The sequence below is a fragment of the Vombatus ursinus genome, unplaced genomic scaffold, assembly GCF_900497805.2.
Source record: "Vombatus ursinus unplaced genomic scaffold, bare-nosed wombat genome assembly UNPS02014945.1, whole genome shotgun sequence".
NCBI lineage: Eukaryota > Metazoa > Chordata > Mammalia > Diprotodontia > Vombatidae > Vombatus > Vombatus ursinus.
The window spans coordinates 20,505,933-20,518,550 of NW_020954723.1; the positions used below are offsets into that span (position 1 = coordinate 20,505,933).

General features: G+C 41.3%; 1 long non-coding RNA gene across 1 annotated transcript in view; it reads right to left on the reverse strand.

The window, feature by feature from the left end:
- Positions 1–11,871: 11,871 nt before the first annotated feature.
- The window catches only part of LOC114030018, a 12,793-nt gene continuing 12,046 nt past the window's right edge, over positions 11,872–12,618 (reverse strand). The window contains exon 3 of the long non-coding RNA XR_003567546.1: positions 11,872–12,150. This is a non-coding gene — a long non-coding RNA (uncharacterized LOC114030018). The remainder of the gene's footprint in view (positions 12,151–12,618) is intronic.

Consider the following 12,618-nt stretch of genomic DNA (forward strand, 5'->3'; position numbering starts at 1 on the left):
AGCCATTGTGAGTTGTCTTGACTTTTGCCTTGACATTGGACTATGATGACTCTGGAAGAGAGAGTTAGGCCAATGACTTCACACAACTCTGCCTCACTTAAAGCCAATTTGTGCACAAGTCAAAAAACCTCACCCATATAATTTTACCATTTTTACCTACCTCAAAGTCCTGTGTTGACAGGCAAGTGATGAAGTAGCAGGTATGGATACACTGGGAGCTATAGTCACACAGGTGGCCCAGGCCATAGGGTCATCTTCTCACTGGACTGAAGCAGCAGTGGGATTTGGCAATCCCTTGGGTGTCTGAGCAGTCTTTTTAAGGCTTGCACTGCTCACCTCCTGGCATGAGGAAGGAACTAGAAAAGGTGCCCTACACATTGTTTCACCCAACCCTGGCCTTTTCACTGTAGCAGGTAGAAATCCCACCCTGCAGTTGAAACACACACAAAAAAAATGTACAAAAACTTTTGCAAAGATGATTCCACTCACCATCAGTACATGGAAAGTGCACACACTTGTCGACAATAAGAAATCCAGTAGACCTGAAAGATGAACAGCTTTTGTTGCAAGAGAACTCAGCAGGTATCACATGCAAATAGCAGCCTTCAGTGAAATAAGGCTGACAAATGTTGGCCAGCTTACCAGAGTTGGAGCTGGATATACATTTTTCTGGAGGGACCACAATGATGAGGAGTACCATGAAGCTGGTGTAGGTTTTGTAATCAAAACTAATCTAGTCAACAAGCTTATATGCCTCCCAAAAGGAGTGAATGACAGGCTCATGGCAAAGCAATTGGCACTCTCAGGAAAGCACCATGCCACCATTATCAGTGCAAATGATCCCACCATGATGAATCTTTTCTTTTGTTTGTTTGTTTGTTGTTGTTGTTGTTTTTTAGGCAATTGGGGTTAAGTGACTTGCCCAGGGTCACACAGCTAGTAAGTGTCAAGTGTTTGGTCTGAGGCCAGATTTGAACTCAAGGTCCTCCTGACTTCAGGGCCAATGCTGTGTCCACTGCACCACCTAGCTGCCTCCTATGATGAATCTTGATGAGGTAAAAGAAAAACTTTATGAAGACCTGGAGATCCTCATCATCATCGTGCTGAAAGATGACAAACTTATAATTCTGGGTGACTTTAACGCTAGAGCAGGCACAAACTATCAGACATGATGGGGAGTCTTTGAGAGGAATGGAGTCAGAAACAGCAATGGTGACACTCCCAAAGACTTGTGCGTCTCATGACTTTCTCCTCACCAACACTGTCTTCCATTTACCTAAATGCAATAAAACTTCATGGATGTACCCTCACAGCAAACATGGCATTTAATAAACTATGTCATTGTAAGGAGAAGAGACAGTTAGGATGTGAGAGTGATGAAGGCAATGTGAGACAGAGGGCTAGACTGATCATAGACTTATCCCCTCCAAGCTAAACATTCGCCTTCAACAAAAGCAGTGATCCCAAGGCAAGACAACTACCAGAAGACTTAAAGTCAATAGATTAGAGTGCTTCTCTGAACATGAATAGTTCATTGCTAACTTGTGGGAAAACTGAGCCAACACACATTGGCAACAGTGGAGCAGAAAAGGAGTGGGCAGCTTTCAGAGATTTCATGAATAGCACTGCATTTACTCATCTGGGCCAGAAAACTTGAAGACATCAAGATTGGTTCGATTAAAATGATGGGGAAATTCAGAAGCTGCTAAATGAAAAATGAGAACTCCACAGGGTTTACTGGAAGGATTAGTTTGTCCATCTTTAAGAAGGCAGCATTTAACTCCATCAAAAGTAAAGTGTGTGTGAAGCTAAGAGAGATGCAGAATGCTTGGCTCAGTAAGAAGGCAGATGAAATTCAGCTTTACACCGATAGTAATAATCCAAAGCATTTCTATGATGCCCTGAAGGCTATTCATGGGCCAAAGACCTATGGCACATCTCAACTACTCAACACTGATGGAGCCATATTGACTAGTGATAAGGACATGATCCTGAAGAGATGAGCTGAATACTTCCATAGTGTTTTCAACAGACTGTCATTAATCAATGCTGAAGTTGTTGACCATATATCTCAGGTTAAAGTCAATCTTGCTGTAGCCAAATTTCCAACTGAAAAAGAAGTTTTGAATGCTATTAGGCTCCTCTCATGTGGCAAAGCATTTGGTGCTGATTCTATTCCAGCAGAGATTACAAGGCAGGGGTCCACTGCTCATACAGAAGCTGACTGAAATCTTTTGGGTTATATGGCAAGAGGAGGTCATCCCCCAAGAGTTCAAGGATGCCTCTGTTGTCTATCTTCATAAATGAAAAGGAAATAAGTTGTCCTGTGACAATCAGGGGGGTGTTCTCTCTTAGTCATTGCTGGCAAGATTCTTTCCAGAGTGCTCCTTAATAGGCTGATCCTTCCTTCACCTAGAAGATGGTCATTTACCAAAGAGACAGTGTGGCTTCAGAAAGTGCTGAAAAATAGTTGATATTTTTTTTGTTTGTTGCCCAATAACTCCAGGAAAAAAGCCAGGAGCAGAAGAAACAACATTTGTTGATCTAACCAAGGCCTTTGGTACTGTCAGTCATGAGGGCTTGTGGAAGATTAAATTTGGTTGCCAGGAGAAATTCATCAGTATCATATGCCAGTTCCACAAAGGCACGTTCTAGATCTTTGGGTTCCGGATAATGGAGGATGCTCTCATGCTTTCCCGGTCCCCAGTGTAGTGAAGCTGGGCTGTGTGCTTGTTCCCATTCTTTTTAGCATGATGTTTTCTGTGATGGTAAATGCATTCAAGGGGCAGCGAGGTGGCCCAGTGGATAAAGCATGAGGCATGAAGTCAGGATGAACCTGAGTTCAAATCTAGCTTCAGACACTTACTAGCTGTGTGACTCTGGACAAGTCACTTAACTTTGTTTGCCTTAGTTCCTTATCTGCAAAATGAGCTGGAGAAGGAAATGGCAAACCACTCCAGTATCTTTGCCAAGAAAACCCCAAATGGGGTCATGGAGAGTCTGGAACAACTCAGCAATGACAACATTGACAACAACAAAACCATGTGGAGGCCTTCAGAGAGGATGAAAACAGCACTGAAGTCAGCTTACCATGCTGATGGTAAATTATCTAACTTGAAAAGGCTACAAGCCAAGACTAAAGTGGAAGGAGAGTTGGTACATGGCTTTTTCTTCACAGATGGTTGTATACCTAGTACAGCCTCTAAGGCTGAGATGTAGCAGAGTGTGGATTGTTCTCTGCCACTTTGTGCTAATTTTGGCCTGACAACTAACATCAAGAAAACAGAGGTTCTTCACCAGCCACCACTCCAGCCAGCACTCACCATCCATCCATGCAACCATCAGTTACAGCAAATGGCGAAATTTTGAATGCTCTGGATAAGTTCATTTACCATGGTAGTATACTTTCCAGGGATGTATGTACAGATGATGAAGTTGATATACACATTGCCAGAGCTAGCTCAGTGTTTGGGAGGCTGCAAAAGAAAATGTGGAAGAGAAGAGGTACTCGACAGTCTACCAAATTGAAGGTCTGCAGAGATGCTGTGCTGACCCCCTTGTTGTATGCCTGTGAAGCCTGGACAGTATAACAGCACCATACAAGAAAACTGAACTGGGTCCATTTGCATTGTCTTAGGAAGATTCCACAGATCATCTGGCAAGATAAGGTCTCAGACACTGAGGTCCTGAACTGCCAAGCATTCAGACTCTGCTGCAGTGAACACAACTCTGATGGGCTGACCATGTTTTTTGAATGCCAAACGTATGTATGCCTCAAAGACTGTTTTTCAGAGAACTTGCACAAGGCAAGCGCTTATAAATAAGCACTCTGACATGGAGTTCAGAAGAAGCGATATAGGGACACTCTCAAGGTCTCTCTGAAGAACTTTGGAATCCGTTGTGATGCATGGGAGATACTGGCACAGGGCTGCCCAGCATGGTGTGCCTGCATCAGAGAAGGCGCTGTGCTCTATGAGCATTTTTCAGTGTTAAAATCTTGTTTGAGCAGGTCAGGCTGGAACTGATTTAATTGCGTAAATCCTCTTCTCATTACTTTTAGTTTGATACTGCTTTTGATCTTTTCGATAACAAGTCATAGCTGATTGAGAAATGGCTACCAAATTGTTAGCCAGTCATTTCCTTACTTAACGCAGAATCAATTTCAGTTTTTTTGCATAATGTTATTTGGTGCTTGCCATGTCTAGCACCTCCTGAAATTTATTTGGTAAAGGAAGTATTCATGATATATTTGGCTTCTGTAGAGTGTACAAGCCTTTGGCCTCTTTCATTTCCTAATTCTGAACAATATTTTTCTTTTTTCCCCCCACCATCCTCTCCTCATCCCCTCCTTTGCATCAGTTACCTAGTATTAAACTATATATTGACTTGATTAGAAGGATTTTATTGACTTCTTTACAGTATTTCTCTACCTTTTTATCCTCTGCAATAAATGGAGATGAGTAAGCTGCAGTGGTCTTTTTGAAAATTTTTATTATGAGCACAGTAATTCTAGATAACCAAGTGCCTCTTAAAATGACATTTCTTGTTTCTTTTGGACCAACAATAAAATAAACCTCCCAACTCCTTCATCTCCTTCTCTTAGGAGAAATTGTAAGTCAGTCTTTCTAGTTTCATTTATAAAAATAATGTCAATATTTACGTTCAGTATTGAAGTCAATACTTCAGCAGTATGTCAGTTGCTGGCTGGTAGGGCTTTTTACATTTAGATTGTTACATTTAAATTAATATTTTTAGTTAGACTGAAAACTGTGGTTCTAAACACTTTGAGCCCCCTTTTCCACTACACTGCTGTCTTCACTGTCAAAATGGGAGGGGATCACTGAAGACAGAGGCCTGTTTCATGCTTTTCTTCATTTCATGGTTTGCCTCAGCCACATTCAATCACCTCATGGTCTGCCTACTCGTTACAAACCTTTCCATTCTTAGGCTGGTCCTTAGAAACCATATAATCTGGTGCTGGGGCCATTCTAGATAATAATACAGTAACAAATCGACAACAATGATAATCAGAGCCATAACTAACAGCCTCTGTACTTGGGGAAGCACATGCTGTTCCCAAGGCACATAGCTTGAAATGCACCTTCAAATCAGTTCTCTAGCCTTTGGAACACCAGGAAGCCACTCTAAGGAGTCTGAACAGGGAGGGGGTGGGGAGCAGGACCAAAGAAGAGCTCACCTTGTGTTTGGCAGACCTTCTGGTAACTTCCTATTTTTAAGTGATTCTTCTTGGTAGCTAGGTGTTTTCTTTTATTGTTTCTTCTGCTGATGAGCTACAGCTGTAACATTCTCTAAATTCAGTACACTATAGCAAATCCCAATCACCATGACCTAGCTTTGGTTCTGATAATAATAATGAACAGAGGCTCTCCAGGCTTCTACAGGGAAGGGGTGGGAAGAGAATGCTATCTCTGTTGAGTTTTCTTGTCTTTGAAGACAATGATGGTATGTCTGCACCATGAGCTGTTTGTGCCTTAGAAAACTCCAAATATATAATTAAAGAGCTGACTGAAAGGGTACATTTAAATCATATATCTCAAAGCTCACGTTCTCTTGGATCAGCATCAAGTCCACAGTTGTTACACTAGTTTTATTGTTTTGTTTTTTGGCTAACTGCTACTTGTTCTCTCCCTGTTTGTCTCAGGCTGTCCATGATGACAGCGCCAATGTGCATGCCATACTAATAGTAGGACAGAAGCATTCCAATACAGCTTTGCAACTAATCAGGTTAAGATACTGTTTTCTGAAGGTGACCCACGTTTTGCACACTCTGGGATTCGAAGCAGAACCATGTAGAAATGCACTGTTTGCCACAATAACAAAATGGCTAACCAAAATACCTTTGATGTTGCCTGCCCAGCCCAAACCAGGCTTACCTTGTGCTATGTTGTACAATGATCCCACTCAATTGTAAGGGGATCCTTATTAATCCCAAATCGTTGGAAAGGAAATGGAGCCAGAGACTAGGACATGGAGAGCATGTGACTAAGGGAAAATTAATGACTTACACTTATCAGTGGATCAGTGGAGACTCCAAGTCTCTCTGAAAAAAAAAAATTGAAAGGCTTCAGACTTCTCCAACTCACACCACTGTTTCTCCCCTTTGACACTCTCTTGGGGTGTGTTGAAGGGTTATAGAGGGGGTTAGGCATCTGGTGCCCTGACAGTCCCATTGCTTTGGAGACTAAAGGCAATTGAGGTGCTTTCAGCCAGAAAAATATAATTTAAGGGCTTGGCATCTGGCTGGGAGCAGAGAGCTCTGTTGCCATGGCAATGACTCGCTTCATTTAACAGTAGCATATCACTGAGTTTGGTCACATCCACATACAGATGCACACAACACCCTGTCATACACCCTTCCCACAACTGCGCACAACCCCTGGCACAAACCGCCCTGCAGAGGATGCATGAGATACAACCCCACTCCCTGCCTCCTCTCTCTTCAACACAGACCTCTACATGTCCTGGTACCCCCACAACTCTCAAACACACATTTCACAACATCTCAATATGCTCAAATTCCAGATATACGCTCTCCCCAAGCACACATACCATCCTTCCAAAATTTCATAATAGCCCCATGTGGATGTCTGCTGATGTCATGGGTTTAACAGGATTCACAGCTGAGAGAGACCCCAGAAGACCATCTGGCACAACCTTCTCATTCTACAGATAAAGAAACAGATGCCCCAAAAGCAGAATGTTTCAAACGCAAGACCACTGATTCTAAAACCCCTACCGCACTATCTAGTCATATGTTATTTCCATATCCCTGTCACTGACAGTCATTTCCCATTAGGGGTACTGAACACTTTTAGGGTCAGACTACCCCAGAAGGCATTCTAGTATTCATCCAGTGGTATATGGGGGTAGTCATAGGGTTGGAGGAAAGGGAGAAATGGTAGCTATGCAGAGTTCTCTTATTTTGTCTCATCCCTAATTCTGTCAGTAAGACATAAATCAGAGGAGGAGGAGAGCAGCTAAGAGATTCCAGCCCTGGTGTGAAGTGATGAGATCATAGACTGGGTTGGGGTGGTGGCAGTGGGAATGGAAGATGAATAGAAGGATGTTTTAAAAGAAGAATCAACAGGTATGACATAGGAGATGCAGGAGAAGGAAGAGTCAAAGATGATTCCAGGTTTCTAGTGTAAGGCTGGACAGAAAGAATGATTGAGATTGTTTCATTCTGGGGCAGCTAGGTGGTGCAGTGGATAGAGCAGCGGCCCTGAAGTCAGGAGGACCTGAGTTCAAATGTGGCTTCACACCTAACACTAGCTGTGTGACCCTGGGCAAGTCACTTAACCCCAATTGCCAAAAAATTAAAAAAAATTTTTTAAAAAGAAGAAGAGAATGTTTCATTCTTTGTGTCTGTATCTTCAATACCTAACACAATGCCTGGTACATAGTAGGTATTTAAATGGTTACTGAGTGATTAACTGACTGGTTGGCAGAGACTCTGGATTTGGGAGGGGACCCAGCTTACTGGAAAAGAATATAATTTGGGATATGTTAAGATGGAGGTAACATTAATCTGTCTAAATGGAGATGTGCTATCAGCAAGTTGGAAATATGGTACTGACGTGCAGGTGAGAAGTCAGAACTGGAGATGGAGACTTAGAAGACATCTCCACAGAACTGATAGTTGAAAGACAAGATTATATAGAGGAAAGGGCAGAGGACTGAAGACTGACAACAGCACCTCTGAAAATACCCATTCAGTCCCTTGGGCAGAAGTAGTACAACTAAACATTTAACATTCACTCAAACAAATACTCCCAAACAATCAAACTCTAACATACTTAGGCACATTCACATATCCCCATGCATCACCCACCCACCCCCAGACACATTTGAGCATGGGGACAGGCCAACATATACCCATATACTGTCCCCATTTTCCTGCTGCAAAGAAACACCTATCACTTCAATACCCCTCTTGCCCCAGAACACTTGCATTCACTCAACCATAGCTCTGCCCCTAATTCTACCTACTTACTTGAAGATTAGTTTGAATTGATTTCTCTGCCTTGTTCTTTTAAATGCCATCATCTCTACCACACTTTCCCCAAAACCATAGCTCTAGCAGGAAGAATGAGAGAGTCATTTCCTTTACTCTTCTCTGACCTTCAATATTCCCTTCCTTCTTCTTTAGGTTTCTTCACTGGAGGAAGTCCCATAGACTTGCAGAAATGGAGAAAAATGGAGAAATAGAGAAAAAAAAATTTGTAGGCAAAGGAAATTCCATGATGGAATTTGAAAGTGAAACAGTAGACTTAGGGCACTACATTAAGTGTTTCTCTATTTTAGGCAGAGGGTGAAATGTGGAAGACCAAAGAAGGGTGGAGGGAGCCAGTTTTTGAGAAAACCTGAGGCAAAATCTGATGCAAGTTGTAAAATATGTCTGAAATTCCTGGGGCTCTTCAAGCACTTAAGAGAGGCCTTACCTGCCTAGTTCATAATTCTTCCATGCATAGTGAGCAGGGAAGCTAAAGTGCATCCAGGAGACAGGCAAAGGCAAAGGATGGGGAAGGAGAAGGAGGCAGAGATGAGAAGTGATTCAAGGAGAAGCAGGGCAGATGGAGTTGAGAAATTTGGACCAAAGAAGGCGGAAAGAGGCAAGGCTATCATTGCACTAATTCTGGTAGTGATTTTTCTTAATGAGCGGGAAGGAGAAGGAAAGAGATCAGAAAAGAGGTTGGACTATTTAAGACAAGACAGGGTGACACCAATGACTAGTGATTTAGCACTAGTCAGAAAAGGCAAGTTAGGAAAGAAAGGCAGAGTTGTTTTTTTAATCATAGAGGGAGAAACAACAGGCTTTTCACTTGATTCATTTATAAGAAAAAAGATGTGAGCAGCGTCTGAGGAAAGATGTGGATATATTCATTGTTCTTGATTTACTAGAACAAGTACCAGGGGACTTGACTTCATTCTATTCCAGGCTCCCTAACGCTATATCCTGCAATCTTCAGCAAACTACTAAACCATTTTCTGCCTTAACGCCCCCTTCCATAAATAGGAATTTATACATTATTTGTAGATTGTTAAGATTTTTGTGATAAAAAGTAGTCAAAGACTTAACACTACTGTGTACTTAGGGAAAAGGGATGATCAGTTAGCACAGATAATCTAAAAAAAAAAATCCCCTTTCTTGACCCAGTTAATATGAAGCATCATCATTATCATCATCAGCAAGCATTTGCTGACCTAAAATATATAGGTTACTCTGTGAGGAAACAGAGACCCAAAAAGCACTTAGGCAGGACAGATCAGAAAGAGGCAGGTACATAAGACTAGCTAGGGGGGCAGCTAGGTGGTGCAGTAGCTAGAGCTCTGGCCTTGGAGTCAGGAGAACTTAAGTTCCAATCTGGCCTCAGACACTTGACACTTACTAGCTGTGTGACCCTGGGCCAGTCACTTAACCCTGATTGCCTCACCAAAAAGTAGGAAAAAAAAAAGACTAGCCAGAGAAAACCTAGTAATAATAATAGTATTCATTTTTTTAAATTTTTTTTTGTGGGATGTGGAGAGGAGGTCTAGACTTGTGATTTTATCCATGTGTGAAAAACTTCTACCACTACTGCAGAATAACAATTCATCTATAACTTAGAGTCTTCGATTCTGTTTAATACAGTTCATTAAACATTTATACCTACTATGTGCCAGGTACTGTGCTAAGCGCTAATACAAATAAGAAAAAGAAAAACAGTCCCTGCCCTCAAGGAGCATACAGTCTAATAGAGGAAGACAACACACAAAAGAAAGCTGAAAAGGGGGTTGCTAGGGGAGCACTTGGAGCCGGGGCAGGATGTTCCATGGAGCTGAAACTAAGCAGAGCTGTGGGTGAAAAATGGAGAGAATTAAATAATTCTTAGAGAATTGTCTGTGAGCACTGTGAGAATTGTCAGGCTACATACATGACTTACTTGTGGTCACCCAGCTGGTTTGTGTCATCAGAAGCACAATTGGAACCCAGGCCTTTCTCATTCCAAGGCTGGTGCTCCTTCCAGCATGCCAACAGGAATCAAGCCACTTTATATTTGTATAGAGCCCCCTAGTTTACAGAGAGTTTTCAGTCACAGTGTCTCATTTGATCTTCATAATGACCCTATGAAGTAGGTAAGGAAGATAATTTAACCCTGTTTAACAAGTTTACAAATGGCCGGAGTGGCCAAAGTCACATAGCACAAAACTGAGGAGAGGAAACAAGTCTTTTGCCTCCAAACTCAGTGACCTCTCCACTCTCTGTGATCCATTTGAATAGGCTGAAACAACCAGAGATGAGAGAGGAGAGAGAAAAGGGACTGCTCTTCTGTGTGAGATGGCAGAAGAGAAGAGTTATTGATGAAGGGCAGCAACGATGTCGAAACCTGCCTGGATTGTTCTTTACCTTCCTATTTGTTCCTCCTCTTCTCCTGCTGCAACCTGTAGTCCACGACTGCAGCTCTGTTCTTGGCCCATTCTTGAGTCATATATTTCACTGGTGGCTGAAGAGCTGCAGTATAAGGACTGGAGAAAATGAGATACAGTGTAAGAGATACTTATAAGATAAGAGATGGAGAGAGTGAGATCCTCAGCCCCACTCCCCATGACTTAAACGGAATATGTAAGTCGTGTTTAGAATGTTCCTTATTGCACACCTTTATGCTGTCTTAGCCACACTGGGGCTAGCACTGCTCTCCCCACATAATAGGCACTTAAAAGTCTATTTCGAGAATGAATGAGTATTGAGAGGACTACTTATCATTTAAAATGGAATTTATATCATCTATGTGTTTTATCCCCCTTCTAGAGTACAAGGTTCTTGAGGGCAGGGACCTCGTGTCTTATCTGATCTAAATTTTCAAATGTTGTGCCTTAGGAACCAGATCCCACCCAGACCAAAGGGTAGTATTTCTTAGACCGTGCCTCCCTCTAGTGCCCAATCCTGGGACAACAGCAAAATATTCATTATTTTAGGAAACAAAAACCTGGAAATTGGGAAATCAGGAATTGGCTTTGGGTAGTTGTCATTTTCTCAATGACTTTAAGGTCCTTCTATGCTTCTGAGAAGTTGAAGTTAGACTAACCAAGGCTAAAACACTATTATGCAATAGAAGCTCTTTAATTGGTGGGAGGTGGTATAGTGGGAAGATTAGAATTCAGAGAGAGACAAAATCTCTTTAATGCAGCAAGCATTTATTAAGTGCTTACTAGGTACAAAGCACAGTGCTGGCACTAAGGATACAAAGATAAATAACAAAACTTTTTTTGCCCTCAGATAACTTATCATTTAATGGGATGACACAGGCATAGATAAAACTGATACAAAACCAAGTGTGTTAAGGAAGGGCAAAGGAGGGGTCTAAAGTGGCATGACAAATTTGAGGAGAGAGAAATCACTGTCAATAGCAGATTAAAGAAAGTAGGCACGTAGATGCATCTGTGTAGGACCTGGAAGAAAGAAGACAATTTCAACAATAAATTCTGTTTAATGGTTTGTTGATTGCAAAAGCACAGATGAGGAATATGTATACAACCTATAATCTTGGGCAAGTCACCACATCTCCCTAAGTCTTAGTTTCTCTATCTATAAAATGAAGCTAAAATGTGCTCTGTAAGGTATCTAAAGTCACAGAGGCTCAGAATGAAAAGTGATCCATAAGGTCATCTAATACTGGAACAGAAATTTTCTCTCTAGCATTCCAAACAAAAGATTGTCATCCAGCCTATATGTGAGCTCCAGTAATGAAAACTCACCAGCTCCCAAAACACTGATTCCACTTTTGGACATACCTAATTGTCAGTAAGTTTTTGTTACTGTTTTTTACTAGTATCAAGCCCACATCCACCTCTGTAAAATCTACCCTCAGTTCCCAACCTGTTCTAGACCAAGAAGAATATGTCTAAATTTCTTCTTCTTCTACTCACATACTTCATTAAAGACAACTATCACATCCCCCATAATGTTTTCTCTTCTCCAGGCCAAATATCTGGATTTCCTTCAACATATCTTCATGTGGCATTTTTTTCTAGTCCTCTTGTCATCTTGTTGTCCTCTTGACAGGCTTGACAGTTTGTGAAAGTTCTTATCAATGAAAGTCCTCCTGAAAATGTGGTGTGCAGAAAGAAGCATAACTCTCCAAAAGTGGCCTGTGTTTAAAATATTTAGAAAACTTTAAGGAGATGTATAAGTAGTTACTGTGATGATGATGATGATAATGATGATGATGTAGCATTCAAGAACTGGTTAAAAAAATCATGTATGAAGGACATGAATGACTAGGGGGAAAAGATCACTCAGTGGTAAGATTGATCAATATAGCAAGATTGAGGTATAAAAGATAGATAACCTGTGTGGTGCAGTTGGGGGTACTACTGAAATACTAAAGAACAGAATTGTGCCTCTGGCACAATTGTTTTTTTTTTTAATAATAATTTATTCCCCCCAATTATATGTTAAAATAATTTTTGACATTTCTTTTAAGTTTTGAGTTCCAAATTTTATCCCTCCCTCCCCTGTCCCTTCCCTGAGATGGTAAGTAATCATGTACAATTATGTAAAACGTTTTATTTTATTAGTCATTTTGTACAAGAAGACTCAAATAAGAAAGGAAGGAA